The sequence below is a fragment of the Podarcis tiliguerta genome (assembly GCF_965153285.1).
Source record: "Podarcis tiliguerta genome assembly, chromosome: 3".
In the NCBI taxonomy this organism is placed as follows: Eukaryota; Metazoa; Chordata; class Lepidosauria; order Squamata; family Lacertidae; genus Podarcis; species Podarcis tiliguerta.
This window is the reverse complement of record NC_139536.1, coordinates 52,389,947-52,405,067: the sequence shown is the minus strand read 5'-3', so window position 1 is coordinate 52,405,067 and position 15,121 is coordinate 52,389,947. Positions and strand designations below refer to the sequence as shown.

Below are 15,121 nucleotides of genomic sequence, written 5' to 3'. Positions count from 1 at the left end.
TGCATGAAACAATGTAGAATTGTAGAGCTGGAAGGGATCCTGAGGATCATCTAGTCCAACCCCCTGCAATGCAGGAATATGCAGCTGTCCCATACAGGGATTGAGCCTGTGACCTTGGTGTTATCAGCACCATGCTCTAACCAACTGAGCTATGTATGGACATAAGAAGCTGCCTTATACGGAGTCGGACCCATTGGTCTGTCTAACTTGGCATTGCCTACACCAGGGACAGCCAACCTGGTGCCCTTCAGATGTTGTTGGACTAAAACTCCCATCATCCTTCACCATTGGTTATGCTGGCTGGGGCTGATGGGAGTTGTAGTCCAACAGTGTCTGGAGGACATCCCATTGTCTACCCCTGGTTTACACTGATTGGCAGGAGCTGTCTGGGGACATGCCCAACCCTATGTGGGATCGTCTTCTGTGTACAAGGCAGATGCTATGCCGCTGAGTTATGGTCCAAAATGGAACAAAGTAGCATGAGATGAAGTACGGAAGAACAGGAAAAGCTAACCATTGATGGCTATTCTGTCACCCTCTCTCCGTGGCCATTGCTTCTCCTTTAAAGGAGAGATGAGAACTAGCTAGAGAAAGGAAAAAACTTTGCTGAGGAGCAGTAAGAGAAACAGGCGAGGAAGCAACAAACTCAGGGATCCAGAAAACTGCCTGGTAGTAGCTAATCTTACCCCCAAATAACCCAGCTCCTGCTGCAGTGTTGACAAGAAGGACATGCATTTAAGAGTTAGTACTCCAGTCTGCTGGAGTTAATAATGGGCAACCCTTTTGGATAATGCGTTGTGTAGGAGGATGAGCCGCCAGCTTCAAAACTGCAAAGCTATTTTAAGAGTCTTTATTAAAATTGAACCATATTTCACTGGAATACACTCCCTGGCCCTTCTGTTAAAATATCTCATTAGCACCAGTTTATCATTGAATTTTGAGCTTAATATAGTGACACACACACACACACACACACACGCGCACACACACACACACACACACACACACACACACAGTAAGTGTCCCACTGTGAGAGTCCTGAATTGCTGGTGACCCCATAATGAGTTGTGTGTGGGTTTTTCTGGTATGTGTGTTCAGATGAATGATTATGCTTTTGTTTTGTGGGGGTGGAAAGGCGAAGGATGATGTGTTTTGACATTTGCCGTGCGTTTTCTAGGTTGAGCAATTGCTTGACATGAGCCCTTTTCCCAGGAGCCGATGAGTCTAGCTCTCCTCGCAAGGAGACTTCTTGTCGATTGCTAGAGAATATAACTGTGATTCAGACTAAGCTCTCTGCTTCTGGTAGTGATGGAGCAATGTCTCAGGGGAATAAACGGCTTGGGGCTCTCCGGGGTTCACACACACAAACTGCATGGGCAAAGAAAGGGAAACGTCGATCCTGAGTGCTGTGCGTGCTCACACCTGAGCCCTGTCTTGCACATTGGGAAGGCTGCAAATACACATTTCACTTTTTATATTTTCTAATTCAGACAGGCTGAACAGATGGGCAGCCAGCCATGGTTTTTTTTTTTTTAACACATCTCCCCTTGAGAGTTGCAGTGAGAGAGCTGTAGTGGTTAGAGAACTGGATTCAGACCTGGGAGACCAGCATTCAAATCCTCACTCAGCCATTAAGCTCACTGGGTGACGTTGTCCCTGGCTCTCAGTCCAGCCTAACTCCCAGGGTTGTTGTGAGGATAACAGTGGAGAGGATGGAGAACCATGTATGCCATCTTGAGATTCTTGGAGGAAAGGTGGGGTCGCAATGTAACATTAAATAAATAAAAGTAAAATACATTGCCTATACAGTCGTAACTTGGAAGTCGAATGGAATCCATTCCGGAAGTCCGTTCCACTTCCAAAACGTTTCGAAAACCGAAGCACAGCTTCTGATTGGTTGCAGGAAGCTGCTGCAGCCAATCGGAAGCAACGGAAGCCCCGTCGGACATTCGGCTTCCAAAAATAGTTTGCAAACCGGAACAGTCACTTCTGGGTTTGTGGTGTCCGGGAGCCAAAACGTTTGAGAACTAAGCTGTTCAAAAACCAAGGTACAACTGTATTGGGTTTATTTGGGCTCCAGCAAGTTTGTTTTGAGAGCTCTTTCTGTGCAGTCTCTGCTCCTGACCCCTGCTGCTGCAGGCCAGTCCCACTCAGAACCCATTTTATAGAAGGGGGGTCACCATAACTTTTCTTTCTTAAAAAAATAATTTTTATTAAAGATTTATTAGTTTACAAAAACATGCATTATCTCTTTTTCAAGTTGCTTTTTCTACAGATCAGTTTCATTTGTTGTGAGACGTTAGTGTCGCATGCAGTATAAGTTTGGGAAGAAAAGAGGGGGAGGGTGGGATGGGGTGGGGATGCTTCTATTCTTCCACTTAGTGTATGGCCATACCTTTTCTGACAGCTCCTTTAGCTATTGTTTCTAGAAGACTTGGGAGGGAATAATTGTAGTATTGGTGTCGTTTACACTGGGTGTGAGCAGAAGTGCTTCTGGTAGATCTCTGGGTGATTGGAAGCAATTTGAAGGGTTCTGATTCTTGACAATAGCAAAAGGCTTCCCTCTCTTCTAAATTAGGCTGCTGAGATGAAGAAATCTTGGGAAGGGGAAACCAGGACTGTGAGCTCAGTGTTGTAACTGGAAAAAAAAAATATTCTAAGCACCCTGTTCTTTCATTCTATGAGTGTGTTGCCTTTCTCAGCCAATGTTTTGTTCACCTGGCTCAAGCTGGTGGACTTTTAGTTTTAATGAAATAGGTTGTGAACTGCCCTGAGATCTACAGATAAAGGGTGGCATGCTAAAAGAAAGAAAGAAAGAAAGAAAGAAAGAAAGAAAGAAAGAACCCACAAGCCTAAAGTTGCCCCCCTCTTTTTTAAAGATATCCATTGTGCCAAGCTTTTTCTCTCTGTAGTTAACAGTACTTTAAAAAAACACCTAGTACAACTACATTCAAATGTATTTCTCTGCAGAGCAATAACAAATGCATTCTATCCCTTTTGGTATTTCATTAGATTCTCAGAATCAGTGAGTACATAGTACATCACCTCTCTAGAGGTGCATCAGGCCACTGGTGTTCTGTAGGAGCACTCAAGCTGTGGGTCAGCTTATTAAAAGATGCTTAGTACATGAATTGCTTTTCTTTTGATGGGAAGCACTGAAATTTGTTGGATTGAAAGACATAGTTCCCAAAATATATGAAACCTAATAAATACAACAAACCCAAAATATCTGAGGTCAATATTGTATTATAAAACCAAGAGCAGGTTAAAATGATGAGAGTTGTTTGGCAGTGGAACAGTCTACCTACCTCAAGAGGTATAGTGAGTTTTCTGTTGCTAGAGGTATTCAGGCTGAGGCCAAATTGTTCAGAGGTGCTGTAGTTGCATCCTGCACAACAGATCCTGTGCTAAGCAGAGGTTGGTCCAGATGACATCCAAGGTTACACTCAGCTCTTTGATTTTATGAAAACAATTCCACATAAAAGCAAGGATGCAAAAACTCTAATTTGCATTGACCCGGCTTAGCATGAATGTGTGAGTGTGCAGGTTTCTGGGGAGGAGATTGTGGCTGCTTTGCTCTTCCTCCAGTCGTGCTGCTGTGAGCTAAGCTATGGTTTGGCTTAGCGTGGCCTCTGAACCCAGACTCATGGTTTGTATTGCTCTACCTTTCTGGTTTACAGCTTGTAGTTTGTCAGGGACAGGCTAGTGCAAATCATGGCTTAGTTAGCAGCAGCAAGACCAAAGTAGGAACAAAGTGTCCCTGATCTTCTCTTGAGGAGACTGCATGTCTTCCATACTCACACTGATATCTTGGTTTGGCTTAGCATTGTGTGAAAAATGAACTATTAAATTTTTGGAGAATGAATAGCTCTTAAAAGCCCATCTAAAGCTTTCAAAACAGAGAGCCAACCACATCTCTGGATTGCAGGAGTTCCGTTCCCTGTGTGCTGTAGTAAAAAATGTTGCTCTCACATGCAGATTAGAATTTCATTTAAAAAAAAGGGAGAATTTTCCAGTAGAGGAAAGACAGGGCAGTGACCACAAAGTTGCAATGCCATGAGAATTCTATTCAGACTAATTAAAAGTTGGTACCTCTTTAATGAGGTATTATATTTTGTGTAAGAAAAGCAGGTACTTGTCAGTGGTCTAACACAATGCTGTGTGCCAAATCCTAGTATGTTTATTGGTAGAAGGTAATGCAGAAAACTACCATTCTTGGAAAGTGCCAAATGTTGCCAAAATTGTATTTAGTGTTTATACCCCCAAATCTAGAGCAAAACCTTCTTTTAAAACAAACTTACAAATCAACATATAAATTCTTTTAAGAAAAGACTTACCTAAAATTAGAGGAGGCTAGAGCAAGATGCTACAAGTTTGAGGGTAGAGTTCGCTCACATCTACTTGAGCTGCTGCTCACTGAGCAAGTCTAATGGCAAAGTTGGAATTGGAAAGCCAGTTACTCCCAGTATAGTAGTGTCAAGGGAAGAACAGAAACTGAATTAAGATCCAAAAGCGAAGAGAGAACAATAAGGGAATACAAGGGCAAAAGCCTAGAAACGCCAAAAGGGAGGAGAGTCGGGAAAGCAGAGAAGCTGAAGGTTTTGGTATTGATGGGGTTTTAAGAGCAATCATTGAACAGGCAGGAACAGCAAGAGAAGAACAAGAGCCTTAGGAGGAGCAGGGTAGCCTCTAGCTTATCTCCCCCAGCATTTATACTGGGTGATGCCACTCCTAGCAGAGTTGCCTCTAACCAGGTTGTCCCAGTATTCTGTTGCCTGTTTATTACCTTGACTGAGTCCTGAAAGACCTCCTCCCTGCCTTTTAGGATGATTCAAGCAAACAGATGCATTTAGGGACTGCTTTCCTAATGTATCTCGGGGGGTTGGGGGGGGGAGAGAAAACTGTTTTAATACCAGCTGTACTATCTGGTGTATGTTTTCCCGTGAAAGGAACATGCATCCAAGTGTTGGGGAAAAAAGACGGAAAAGCTTTCTCCCAAGTGGCATTAGGTACTTAGAGTAACTTCCTATCTTTCAAGTTTATAGCTTACAACTGCTCACGTTGCTTCATCTAGACAGGCACCTGGGAAAACTCTGTAACCATTGCCTTAGATTCTGACCCAGAGCTATTTCACCCATAGCTTCCCCAAGATTCAAGACTCCTGGCAATATATAGCAGCTTAATTAATATACATCCATAATTACCCAATTCTAAATGGCTGGTGAATAATCCTTTCTTGGGCATGTCAAGGCCTATGCTGTGCACCAGCTATCTTGTTCCAGATGTTATGAAGCAGCATATTGAAGGTTTCAATTGATTTTCCTTATTTTCTTTAGTTCTGTGTTGTTTGCTCCCCACCGCTCCTTATTTCTAGGAAAGCTATGAAAAAAGGGTACTTTGCTCTTAGGGTCTGCAGCAAGAAATTGTGTTTTTCTGTGTATGTGTTGTACAAAAGCAGAGGCTACAATTGTGTAATGGTCTATTGTGGAAGGCCCATTCTCTTGCGGGAGGTTGCCCTTTAAAAGGTACTTTGTGTAGCAGGTGGTTTAGGAGATGGTGAGGAGATTCTAAGAAATGGGAGTTGAAGAGATTCAGAGAAGGAGGCTTGAACATTTGAAAGAGGAAAAGAGGGCTGAGGAGGAGCAAAAAGAATCATCCAGAGCCTAACAGTGCAGGAGAAAAATGAAACCGCCTAACCTGGTAGCATTTATCCAGCAGCAGCTTCACCGTCTGGGAGTCTGAATTTTATTGAGATTCATCCCTCCTTTTTGGATTAAAGTTAAATACGTGCCTTAAATTGTATTTTACCAGAGTTGGTTCCCTTTCTCCCCCCCTCCCCCTCCCCCTGCCTCAGCTTGTTAAGTAAATCCAGCTGTTACTTTCCCATTTTAGTGAGTTGACTGCTAGTTTCCTCCTGTATACTTTCTGGAAGTGAAGAGACTGGAAATGCCGGGTGCTAATTTGGGGCCTTGGCATTATGCCTCTTTACATAGTTTTGAAGCGAAATACCTAGGATCCATAGTTCCCTTGCCCCCAAACAAATTAGTTCCTTGTAGGGAACTTGGGTCATGGCTGTTTGTTTGTTTCTACAAATAAATAAGAAATTAGAATCATAGAATCATAGAGTTGGAAGAGGCCACAAGGGCCATCGAGTCCAACCCCCTGCCAAGCAGGAAACACCATCAGAGCACTCCTGACATATGGTTGTCAAGCCTCTGCTTAAAGACCTCCGAAGAAGGAGACTCCACCACACTCCTTGGCAGCAAATTCCACTGTCGAACAGCTCTTACTGTCAGGAAGTTCTTCCTAATGTTTAGGTGGAATCTTCTTTCTTGTAGTTTGGATCCATTGCTCCGTGTCCGCTTCTCTGGAGCAGCAGAAAACAACCTTTCTCCCTCCTCTATGTGACATCCTTTGATATATTTGAACATGGCTATCATATCACCCCTTAACCTCCTCTTCTCCAGGCTAAACATGCCCAGCTCCCTTAGCCGTTCCTCATAAGGCATTGTTTCCAGGCCTTTGACCATTTTGGTAGCCCTCCTCTGGACACGTTCCAGTTTGTCAGTGTCCTTCTTGATCTGTGGTGCCCAGTCACATTCTCACTGTCACATTCTGCCTTGAATTACCAGATTCTGAACATGCTGTGAGTGGCTGGAATACTACCTGGGCAATATGGAGTGCTTCTCCTTTCTCCAGGGTTGGGGATATTTTGTCACTGATTGTTGAATATCTTCCTTCTGCCATTCCTATGCTCTCTCTCTTTCCCCCAATCTCTCTTGCTTCAGATGGCAGAATAAAAGTATTCTCTAAACTGAAAGAGATTCCTAATTCAAGGTCCCTTGCCCAGCCTTCTGATAGGGTCTGCATCTGATAAACCGATGATTCTCTGCGTGTGTCTGCATGCCTTTCCTGTCCCCTGCTTTGCACTGGTGATCAGGGATACAATATTCTTTGGCAAGGCTGCTGCTGCTGCTGCTGTACATTATTGGTTAGCAAAAAGTCTGATTAGCAATGATGGTGCCAGTTGTAGGCTGCCAGCTGTGAAGTAGTCGGGGCTGAAATTCCATGTGGGGTTTCAGCAGCCACTTTTTATGGCTATGGCTGAGAAACAAGGCTCCTTTTCATTTTATATGAGTAACAATCCCCTGGAATATGATCCTGGGATATTAATGCTGTGCATTAAGTATGATTAGGGACCTCTCCTGTCTTCAACAGTCTCTTGAATTGCTGCGTATTGTTACCGTGCCATTAATGTGATTCATCAGCTTTGAAACAGCTTGTCCATTGCAAAGGAATTATGTGAATGTATTAACTTTGTAAAGCTTTTTGAAGTTCTGCTGGCAATAATCAATATGAAGCCATGCCCAAGGCTTTTAAGGCAATTTGGCCATGCTCTTTCCTCTAGACTGAATTGCTTTTTCCCATGGAAGTATTAGTGAAGAGATAAGAAGTGATAACTTTATTGCATTTAGCGGGTGACAAGAGTGCCAGCTGCACGGCAGTAATGCAATAGCTTAGATGCAAAGTCCTCAACATCAACAGGTATGTATGTTTCCCCTTCACATGAGGCTTAGAAAGCATGGAAATTCTTCACCACTCGCCTACTATTCACCCATGGAACAATTCCTGAGAAATCATTTGACATCTTTCACCACCACAGTTGCATTCATATCTTTTTCCTGTTGGTGTCTTGCAGTGCAGTTGTTTCTCCCGTTTTTAGGAAATGTTAGCGCTTTGGACACAACTGCAGAACAAAGCTTTCAGATGGGAGCACACTACTATTTCTTCGAGTCTTGAGGTGCAGCTTTTGATGTGGCCGGTGACAGCATGCAACCCTGCTTCTTTGTCATCTCCCAGCGCTTCTATCATTGCCTTCCCCACCCTCCGTTCAGCTTGCCAGTGGAACGGACAAGGTGTGTGTGGCAGGTGGGGAGGGAGGTACAGTGGTACCTCGGGTTACATACGCTTCAGGTTACATATGCTTCAGGTTAGAGACTCCGCTAACCCAGAAATAGTACCTCGGGTTAAGAACTTTGCTTCAGGATGAGAACAGAAATCGTGCTCTGGTGGCGTGGCAGCAGCAGGAGCCCCCATTAGCTAAAGTGGTGCTTCAGGTTAAGAACAGTTTCAGGTTAAGAACAGACCTCCGGAACGAATTAAGTTCTTAACCCGAGGTACCACTGTATGTCAGTTTCACAACTGCCTTGTTGGTTTCACAGTGATAGAGCACTCAAATTTCCATTTAAAAACAAGTCCCCTCTTTAGAACAGCAGTAGGTGGTGCAATTAATGTAATTTTGTCTTTTCTTTGGTGAATCCCATTTGTTTCTTGTGCTGGCTGGCAGAGGAACAGATTGAAAGAGATTGTAGTGCTGGAAAAGGTTCAGAAAAGGGCAACTGAAATGATTGAGGGGATGCAACATCTCCTGTATGAGGAAACACTATAATATTTGGGCTTCTTTAATTTAGAGAGAAGGCAAGTGAAATGGGATATGATAGAGGAGTATAAAAATATGCATGGTATATTTTTCCCATGGAAGTATTAGCAAACAGAATGTGGGCAGAGAAAAATCCCCCCCCCCCCCCCGTTTTGTAATGCTAGAACTCAAGGACATCCAGTGAATAATCCATCATCACCACCACCACCATCATTTATTCAATTTATGTATCACCTTTTATGAAAAGCTTTCAGGGCAGTGTACAACATTAGAAACGCATTACAAAACATCAGTGATAAAAACATAGCAAAATGCATGCTGATAGACAGCCTAACAGTAAAATAATCATAACCGTCCTCTCCCCCACACTTACACAGGACATAGATTATTTAATAGTCATAGGTAAACAACAGTGTTTTTGCCTGGCATCTGAAGACATGTAATGATGGTGTCAGATGAGCCTCTCTGGGGAGAGAATTCCACAATTGGGGAGCCGCCACAGAAGAGGCCCATCCTCTTGTTGCCACCCTCTAAACCTCTCGGAGCGGACACATAGAGAAGAGCTTCAGATGACAAGTGCAGGGTCCAGGTTGGTTTGTATGGGGAGTGGCAATCCTTAAGGTACTGAAGTGCTGAGCTATGTTAAGTGCAATGCCAGCACTTTGAATTGGGCCCAGAAACTAATTGGCAGTCAGTGCAGTTGTGCCAGGATTTGCACCAGCTGAAGTTTCTGAACTGTCTTCAGAGGCAGCCCCATGTATAATGCATTACAGTAATCCAACCTAGATGTTACCAGAGCATAAGCCACAGAAGTTAGGCTATCCCTGTCCAAATAGGGGCATAGTTGGGCCACCAGTTGAAGCTGACAGAAGGCACTCCCCCCACTGAGGTCACCTGGGCCTCAAGTGACAGTAGTGGATCCAGAAGCACCCCCAAGCTACGTACTTGCTCCTTAAGAGGGTGTGTGACCCCCTCAAGAGCAGGCAATCTTCCACCCATCCAGCCTAGGGAATGATCCACTAACAGTGCCTCAGTCTTATCTGGATTGAGTTTCAGTTTACTGGCTCTCATCCAGTCCATTAGCAAAGCAAGACAAACAGTCCAGGCTGTAACTCTGCTGTAGTTTTAGTCCAGATCAGACTCCCACTCTTTCTTTTTTAGGTGCAGATACGAACCACACATTTAGTGCAATGTGCAGTTTTGACATTTACATGTCTAAGTAATCCCATACTTAGTCCCATGTTTAAGGGACTAAGTAATGCACAATTAGCACTGAACAGGACTGGGATTAGTGCAGGCTTCTTCAACCTTGGCCCTCCAGATGTTTTGAGACTACAATTCCCATCATTCTTGACCACCGGTCCTGCTAGCTAGGGATCATGGGACTTGTAGGCCAAAAACATCTGGAGGGCCGAGGTTGAGGAAGCCTGGATTAGTGCTACCGTAGTGTTAAAAAACATCAGCTGTTGCTTGGAAGCACCTCTGCAAGTGCTTTCTCCCCTGTCACTTCTGCAACAAGGTTTCGAAGGCTGGAGATGTTGCAAAAGGCTGCACAGCTTATTAACCATCTGTTGTGGTTTACCAGGTGCTTAAATTTCTAAAGAGGAAAAGTAAAGTCAAGAATATCAAGCAACTAGGCCTTTATCTTTGGCAATGAAGATGGAGAAGGCTTTAACCTTTATTTGACCTTTGCAAAAGTCATTGTTTATCCTAGAATTAGTAGCAACCCCTTTATCCTCTACCCTGATATAGCTACATATCTCCAGTGCTGGCATTGCATCTGAATGGATTCCAGTCCCAATAGCCATTGTATATAATAAGGCTGCTCTAGGTTTCTCACATACATGGTGTGGTCCTGCCTACATTTTTTTTTTATATCCTGGGAGATGAAATAGGTCCATGTAGACCAGTAGAATAGCTATGGAAGTAGCTTTGTGGCCAGCAGGGGAAGACTGAAGAGCAGAGTCGACATGGCTTATAAACTGAAGATGCCCTATCTTCGTCATATATTAAGGAAAGGAAAGGAAATAACTTGTGATAGTCATTCAAATAACTCTGATGGCCCTCTTCGAATAGGTAGTTTTTGTCTTTGTTAGTTGATTTAATTAATTGATCCACACCTGGCGTGGCCTGGCGTGCTCTGGTCCATGGGGTCACGAAGAGTCGGACACGACTAAATGACTAAACAACAACAATTGATTTGGTCACTGCCCTGTAAAGATAGGATGATGGCAAGATCTCTGAGCTTTCACAGGCTACAAAGGCATCTGGGCTACAGCTGTCCTGATTACACAAGTCAGGTCTGAAATATTGGCCTTGTTCAGTTTCCTTTTCTTAGACAAATCTGACCTGCTCCTCATTCTGATGGACACAATCATGACAAAATCATTTGTATAGTAAGTAGTAGGTATGATGAAGCCTGCTCAAATACCTCATTAACATACACAGGTATAGTAAAATTTATCCACCTAGCATCTGCCCAGTCAACATCAACTGTGTGAAATGCAGAGCATAATGTTCACCAACTGGCTACATGACTATTAACCAAGACTTGAAATGCAGCTGTGATATGGCCGTGGCTCTCAGTTCTTTGTTGTTTGTCACTTTGAGGCCTCAGAAAGTACTTTGCCTTAAATCTTAATCATGATTTCACAGCTCAAGAGCTTGATGTACAAGATGGCATTAAACCTTGCTGGTAGTTTCCCCCTTTTCTTTTTTAATCCATTATGCGCTTCACATCTCTTTGCATGTGTCATAAATTGATATAAATAACACATGTTATTAATTCAGAAGGAAATTGCCCAAATAAATCAGGCAGCTTGGAACAACATGGAATACTGGTTAAACAATTGGGCATATTTTGTGTCTCTGTACAAGATGTGTTGAGGTGAAATTGGTTTTTCAATTTGTTTCCTCTAATGGATGAAACCCGGTTAAAGCAACCAAAGCAAGCTGTATGTAGCATTATCAGCTTCTTATTCAAGCTGATAAAATCCCAAGTCCCTCATAAAAAGAGCACTCCTCAACAATATGTTACAATATTATACTAAAACAAACCTGCAGTTTGAACTCTATGTATTCCATACTAAATTAGATCATACAAAGATTTACCCATCCAAAAACAAATTTAGATAGCCAAGGGGGCCCTAAGCTGATACATTCAAAGTAAATTGCGATGGTGCATGTTCCCTGGAAGCAAGCAGCATTTACAGTGGCACCTTGGGTTACAAACACCTCGGGTTACAAACACTTCAGGTTACAGACTCCACTAACCCGGAAGTAGTACCTTGGGTTAAGAACTTTACCTCAGGATGAGAACAGAAATCGTGCGGCAGCAGCGGGAGCCCCATTAGCTAAAGTGGTACCTCAGGTTAAGAACGGTTTCAGGTTAAGAACGGACCTCCGGAACAAATTAAGTTCGTAACCAGAGGTACCACTGTACTTCGAAGCTCCAGTTGCTTTGGCGGGGGGGGGGGGGGAAGAGAGAAGAGAAAGCAACTTTTAAAAGTAGGATCACAAATTTTGCTTCCTTTCCTCCAGTCTTTGAGGAAGACTAGTCAAAGGAAAAGCACATAAATGCCTTTGATTTTGTAGACTTCCCCGTCTGAAAGATACAACTGAATGAGTGGGAGATAATGCATAGATTCTTCCCTTGCCTCTCCTCCCACTTTGGGAACCTCAGACTTTCTCAGAGCCTCTTGATTAGAAGTAGGAGGCATTGGGAAAGACTCTGAAATAGTACTATTTATTTTATTTTAATTTTATTTATATACTGCCCTTCATCCAAGAATCACAGGACAGTTTACTGTACAACAAAAAGTATTCTCAGAAGTGGACAGTCTTGTGGAGAGAGCACTCAGGGTACAATGCTTGGTTGTGGAGTTGTATCATCCATAATACTTTACTGGTTTTAAATGCCGCACTAGTGGGGCTTTGCTGTGTGCAGGGTGATTGTAGCTATGCACGCTTGCCAAGTCCTGATCTGCCAAGTCCAAAAGCTAGGTAGTATATTCACTTCTATGCATTATCTCTGTGCAATGTAGGCAAAAACATTATTCATTTTGTAAAAAGAGATCTTACAGTAAGACTATTTCTGCTGAGGAAATTCTGCCTTGTTCTGTGTAAGCAGAAAATTGAATATTTTGCATACGCTTTTGCTTTCAGATTCTTCTGTGTAGGAAATACTGCTGGTTTCATGTACTATGGTTGGACAGTAACTTCTTTTTACTGGCCCTAAAGTGTTATAAATTGAATATCTTTCCCTGTTGAAGGACAGGTTTTTAACGTCTTCTCTGTGTAAAGCAACTGTGCAAGTAATCTTTAAGGATCTTTTCCTTCAATTTCTTTTAATGCAATAAATGCATATTTCCCCTCATATGTTGTACATGGTATGGCCAGTTTCCCTGAAAGTAGCACTTTTGTCATGGAGTGTGCAATGTATATCTTGTATGGGGGACAGGGGAGGTGGACATGATATTCCTGACCTAGTTCATAAATTAGTATCATGGTTGCTCAATGGACTGTGGTACCAACAGGATATTGTTTGTGATGACCTTGTTACCGAATATTTGGTACTTTTTATTTATTATTTATTTGAAGGCCATGTGCAGGGAGGGGCATAGCAGCTTTCTTCTTGTAGAACCAAGCTATCACATCATTTTTATTTTTATTTTAATGTGTGGGTGAGATACCGCCATGTAGTCACAGAAAATCCTCATAAGGATGATTGTATCAGATGTAATATTCTTCATGTTATCAGAGCATCTTTGTTTATTTTGAAGCCTCCAGAAGTCCTCAGTACTTACATTTATATGAAATGTGGACTTGGAGAAACAGGAGAAGGCTCCTAGAATGTTAATAAGCAAAATCAGCCATCTCCTATCAGGTCATATAGGCCAGAGGGGCTGATTAGAAGGTTTTAATCAGCAAAGTGGATGTCAACACAGTTGGTATTCTAAAATTAGGAACTGATTACCTGCAGCTGACATGGCCACATGTCATTATTTAAAATCTAGTTTCTTAACATCTGCCTTCACAGTATTATACATTGCCACCCACAGGCTGTTGCTGAGGAGAAGCCTCTTAATGAGCCTAAAAGTATACAGAAACCTTTATTTGCCTGCATAGACATCCAGAAAAAGGGGGTTCTCTTTTACCCTGGAGACCAAAATGGACAAACAGTTGCTTAAGAGCTGGCCCTGGTGAAAAAGGGGAGATAAAAGAAAGAAAGTGAAGGTGGGTCTGGAGAAGGGATGGAGGTAATGTTTTGCGGACTCTGCAATCATCCTCTGAGGCCCTTCTTCATGTGCCCATTGCATGAGAGGTCCAGAGGGTGGCAACATGAGAACAGGCGTTTTCTGCGGTGGCTCCCCGCTTGTGGAATGCTCTTCCCAGGGAGGCTCGCCTGACGCACTTTGCTTAACAACAACAACTTTATTTATACCCTACCCATCTGGCTGGGTTTTCCCAGCCACTCTTTAAGCACCAGATATCTTTAGGCCCCAGGCAAAAACAGTCCTCTTCTCCCAGACCCTTGGCTAATTAAACACTCTGTGGCCTTTTAAACTGTGGGAGGGTAGTGTTTTTGTTGCATTTTTGCATTTTTATATTCTAAACTTCCCTGTGATCTTCAGATGAGGGGTGGTATTTATTATTATTATTATTATTATTATTATTATTATTATTAAATAATAAATAAAAAGAATTCACTAATTAACATTAAGAATTCACTAATGAACATACAAACAAAATTAAGTGGAAGAATACCTTTGAGTATGGTATTAACTGTTGGACATCATGTATTGCAAGCAAAGGATGCGTGGGAAGAGTTGTGCTGAAGTATGGCTATTGGGTGCTGTCCAGTGGAAATTTCTAACATACAAGTCTTACATTTGGGAGAAGGTCCCATTTATTTAAAGGGCACTGTCTTTCTAATAAATATGTTAAAGTTTATCGTCTAAATATATTGACTTAAATCTATTGAATCCCAGGTATTTATGCCTACTATGAACCACAGTACCGCTTGACAATTTCAGAGCAGATTCCAGATGCATTATGAGCTGCTGCTTTCGATTTCAAAGGTATGTGGATTCCACCTGAATTATTCCCTTGCGCACACTACTGGCAGCTTAGAAATGTGTGTTCTCCTAACCTGTAGTGAGTACAAGGGGATAAATCAGGAATATGCTAGGTCTTCTCCTCTAACAATTTGGTTGGCTTTGGCTGGTAAAAGGTATTAATTGGAAACCACTAAATATAATAAATATAAAAATAAATGACAGAATATATACTGTATCCAGTTTTTAACATTTTTCTTTTCTCCCATAGTTAAGGCCAAAGCTGTGACTCTCTAGCAGATAGCAGCCATGAGATTGATAGTCGATGAGAAAAAGTGACTGTGTGGAGTTCCTCTTCACAGTGCCAGCCAGCTGTTGATCATTTGTAAGCACCGTAGGGTCTTATGTAGTACCAGAAACTAGGCCTGTAAGTCCTTTTGCCAGTTTTTCACTTGGCAGGAGGAATGAAATGGGGAGAAACCTGTTTTAGAGCTGTTTTGCAAAAAGTCACAAGTGCTCATTTTTTGCATTGGGGAGGAGGGGTTCTGAGCTTTATCATTGGTCATCTGCGCACTCTTAAAAAAAATAAATCTAGAGCATTAAGTAGCAAACTAGGACACCTATA

The 15,121-nt window shown here is 42.5% G+C and overlaps 1 protein-coding gene across 4 annotated transcripts in view; it reads left to right on the top strand.

Annotated features, from left to right (window-relative positions):
- The window catches only part of TULP4 (TUB like protein 4), a 97,386-nt gene that overhangs the window by 9,096 nt on the left and 73,169 nt on the right, over nt 1-15,121 (top strand). The window contains exon 1 of one of the 4 annotated variants that reach the window (XM_083434345.1): nt 14,429-14,520. The exons of 2 other annotated variants lie outside the window; for them this stretch is intronic. The gene's annotated coding sequence lies outside the window, so the exon portion shown is untranslated. Of the gene's footprint in view, nt 1-14,428; nt 14,521-14,861; nt 14,882-15,121 lie in introns of those variants that run through there. One more of the 4 variants, XM_083434347.1, reaches the window with a different exon arrangement.